Source organism: Paralichthys olivaceus, chromosome 5 (assembly GCF_024713975.1).
Source record: "Paralichthys olivaceus isolate ysfri-2021 chromosome 5, ASM2471397v2, whole genome shotgun sequence".
Lineage (NCBI taxonomy): Eukaryota > Metazoa > Chordata > Actinopteri > Pleuronectiformes > Paralichthyidae > Paralichthys > Paralichthys olivaceus.
In genome coordinates, this window is record NC_091097.1 from 27,154,712 (window position 1) to 27,159,093 (window position 4,382).

Genomic DNA, 4,382 nt, shown 5'->3' on the forward strand with positions numbered 1-4,382 from the left:
AATCTCTCCTGCCGAGACATTTTGAATGGGTGCCTTGTGCTCGTCGCCGACGCTCGCGTACAGAGAGACATTTCCTTTAAGACGAAGGACAGAGACCCTGAGAGTCGACCAATTTCAGAGAGAGACTGTACCAGTTCAATAGGAAAGAGAGAGAACCTGAGAGAGACATTTATAAAAGCTGCATTTTGATCTGCAGCCTGATGAGACTCTGATGTTTCCAGTAGTAAGTCACAAAGTCAATGGAAGTGAATTGAACCAAACTGCAGATTGCCTTCTTTGTGGCAGGTTCTATTTTTTTTGCCACGCTGTAGCTATGCCTACAAATTTTGAACCCAGAATTGCAGTTTACACCATTACAAATAAAACTCAATTCCAGAGAAAGAGTAAGTAAAGCATCTCTCAGTTTATTTGTACAAAGGAATAAATAAATTAAATAAATAACAAAAATATTACACATTGAACAAGAAAACTATAAATTACAAACTCAAAGATATACATTGACAACATTTGATAGAATATAACTTCACATTTTATACATTTATAAAAGTTAATAAATTATGATTTGTTTAAAAATATGTTTAAATTTGTATGTATTTGTATTGTACTTTCCCTACATCTATATTTATAAAAACAAAAAAAACAAAAGGTAAATATTCAAAACACTCAAATGAAAACACTACAATAAGCACAATGTTAAACCACATAGTATGCAGCATCAAGAAAGGTTAAGACTGCTTTGAGGTAACCATTATGGAGAATGGATACAGTTGGTTTGATGTGCAGCAGAGGGACATCTTGGAAGAATCCAGCCATCTTCCTCTATCCCTGAAAGCACACAAAAGCAAACATCAGTAATGGCAATCTTACATTGTAGTGTGACTCAACTGTATTTGAATTCAGTAAGGAACTCAAAGAAAACATCAGTTTGGCAAAAGATTAAATGCCAGTTGTCAGTCGTATTGTTTACCTTGGGATGTCGCTTCTTCCCTCGAGTTCTCTCAAAGGTTGCTGTTGTTACTTGGGTTCTCACTGATGATCCTCTTGTCCCTCACTAAAGCTATGACTGTACCCATTTTGCTGATCATTGATTCGGCCTCTGTCTCATTTGGTTTTTAATTTTCTAAAAGAAAAAGCATAAACAGAAACTTCAAAAGAGCTGCTGTTGGCATCACTTGCGTAATTATTGTTGTTTCTGCTTTCCCTTACTGAAACTGCTGGTGTCCTATGACATGTCAGTCTAGATTCTCCCTCCTGTTCTGATTTCTAGTGGGAAAAAGACAAGTTGCTGATGAAATATCTTTGGCAAGTAGTACATCTGATCAACGGTAATGATGCAGTAGTCTTCATAAAGTGTAAGGTGTCACCTCAAGCCTTGTGTGTAAAGCTGATTCTTCACTGGACATGGAAGTGCTGTCTTCACTGATGGACCAGGTTCTTCTCCTTGCCAGCCTCATTTGGGTCCCTCACAGGAACTGGTCCTCCTCGTCCTGCTCGTCCTCATGACTTTTTCTCACCATTTCAAGATTATGGCAGTCATATTACAAAAAAGAAATACAAAACAAAACTGCATTAATTTTAATGTTTCAGACCAAAGGGAAAAAACACAATTGTATTATGTTTAAGAAAATGAGTACTTAGCTTTACGCAGTTTTTCTGCATATGATAACGAGTAGTCAGGCACTACCTCATGTGGGTGTCATGGCATGAGGAAACAAAAGCATCATTAGGCACTGGGCATAACTTCAGCAACTAACTTAAGCAATTAAGAATAATTATCAAAAGGCATAACAACCTTAATAGACAAAGAGGTGAAGACATTTTGTGTGGTGCATTACCAAATTTCTTCCTCTTTTGAACTGCCACCTCTCGGACTTTGCACCGCTGTAACCGTCTTCACTGTGGGTGGCTATGGAAAAATAAAACAAACATCAGGATACTCAGCATAACCTACAAAACATTCTAGATCTCTCTGAATGAGTTACAAACAATAATTCTCTGGGCATTATATACCAAACAATATGTAGATGAACATTTGACTGAATAAACACCAACAATGATGTCTGTGCATCTCTATACTTATGTTCAACTACTACTTACCTCAATTTCTTCTTTTTGGGCTGCAACTTCTTCATTCAAGCAGCTGTCCTTTTCCTTGTCTGCATCTGGATCTCTGGAACTGCATTGCACTGGAACTGCTTCGGGATCCCTCTGTCTCATTTTTTATCTCACTTTGTTTACAGTTACACAGCATTTGTCAATCAATGTCCACCCAATAGACAACTGTGCCACTATACCACGAGTTTACAATGACTCAAAACACTCGGGTAAACAATATACAAAAAGAAAGAAAAATGACATTCAACAAATACAAAGTTAAATTGGACTGACTACTGGCTTGTATGGCGATGTAACAAATGCCATTTTGCCCGCTCAGTAGAAGCCCTCAAAACCTCTTTTACTTTGTAAAAACACGCCGCTGCCTGAACCGCACCCTTGGGAGCCAATCCAAACAGCCAGCAAATAAAAGAAATAAAATGTATGGCGATGTAACGTATGCCATTTTGCCCACTCAGTATATGCCCTCAATACCTCTTTGACTTTGTAAAAACCTGCCGCTGCCTGAATCGCCCCCTTGAGAGCCAATCCAAACAGCCAGCAAATAAAAGAAATAAAAAAACTAAAGGTAAATTGGACAGACTACTGGCTTGTATGGCGATGTAACGAATGCCATTTAGCCCGCTCAGTAGAAGCCCTCAATACCTCTTTGACTTTGTAAAAACACGCCGCTGCCTGAACCGCCCCCTTGAGAGCCAATCCAAACAGCCAGCAAATAAAAGAAATAAAAAAGTCACACAATAGAAATAATACTGCACCCAGAGAAGTTAGAATTTAAGAATGTGATTAACCCAGAATCGCAGATGAAAGAATCAGTTGTTGATGAATTTTTTTAAACCTAATGGTACACAAAACTAAAGGTAAATTGGACTGACTACTGGCTTGTATGGCGATGTAACGAATGCCATTTTGCCCGCTCAGTAGAAGCCCTCAATACCTCTTTGACTTTGTAAAAACCTGCCGCTGCCTGAACCGCCCCCTTGAGAGCCAATCCAAACAGCCAGCAAATAAAAGAAATAAAAAAAATAAAGGTAAATTGGACAGACTACTGGCTTGTATGGCGATGTAACGAATGCCATTTAGCCCGCTCAGTAGAAGCCCTCAATACCTCTTTGACTTTGTAAAAACCTGCCGCTGCCTGAACCGCCCCCTTGAGAGCCAATCCAAACAACCAGCAAATAAAAGAAATAAAAAAGTCACACAATAGAAATAATACTGAACCCAGAGAAGTTAGAATTTAAGAATGTGATTGACCCAGAATCGCAAACGAAAGAATCAGATGTTGATGAATTTTTTAAACCTAATGGTACACAAAACTAAAGGTAAATTGGACTGACTACTGGCTTGTATGGCGATGTAACGAATGCCATTTTGCCCGCTCAGTAGAAGCCCTCAATACCTCTTTGAATTTGTAAAAACCTGCCGCTGCCTGAACCGCCCCCTTGAGAGCCAATCCAAACAGCCAGCAAATAAAAGAAATAAAAAAAATAAAGGTAAATTGGACAGACTACTGGCTTGTATGGCGATGTAACGAATGCCATTTAGCCCGCTCAGTAGAAGCCCTCAATACCTCTTTGAATTTGTAAAAACCTGCCGCTGCCTGAACCGCCCCCTTGAGAGCCAATGCAAACAGCCAGCAAATAAAAGAAATTAAAAAAATAAAGGTAAATTGGACAGACTACTGGCTTGTATGGCGATGTAACGAATGCCATTTAGCCCGCTCAGTAGAAGCCCTCAATACCTCTTTGAATTTGTAAAAACCTGCCGCTGCCTGAACCGCCCCCTTGAGAGCCAATCCAAACAGCCAGCAAATAAAAGAAATAAAAAAAATAAAGGTAAATTGGACAGACTACTGGCTTGTATGGCGATGTAACGAATGCCATTTAGCCCGCTCAGTAGAAGCCCTCAATACCTCTTTGAATTTGTAAAAACCTGCCGCTGCCTGAACCGCCCCCTTGAGAGCCAATGCAAACAGCCAGCAAATAAAAGAAATTAAAAAAATAAAGGTAAATTGGACAGACTACTGGCTTGTATGGCGATGTAACGAATGCCATTTAGCCCGCTCAGTAGAAAACCTCAATACCTCTTTGAATTTGTAAAAACCTGCCGCTGCCTGAACCGCCCCCTTGAGAGCCAATCCAAACAGCCAGCAAATAAAAGAAATAAAAAAGTCATGCAATAGAAATGACAACGCCCTGTGACAACTTAGGCTTAAGTAACATGATTATACACAGAATCACAAATAAATAGAAATAAAAATAGTCCAG

At 39.3% G+C, this 4,382-nt stretch overlaps 1 long non-coding RNA gene across 1 annotated transcript; it reads right to left on the reverse strand.

Moving 5' to 3' along the window:
- Positions 1–384: 384 nt before the first annotated feature.
- Positions 385–2,353, reverse strand: LOC138407721 (uncharacterized). Its single transcript, XR_011241048.1, has 5 exons — positions 2,098–2,353; positions 1,365–1,906; positions 1,207–1,263; positions 968–1,120; positions 385–825 (listed from the first exon to the last, which is right to left on the reverse strand). It is a non-coding gene; the product is annotated as an uncharacterized lncRNA (long non-coding RNA).
- Between the last annotated feature and the right edge of the window lie 2,029 nt (positions 2,354–4,382).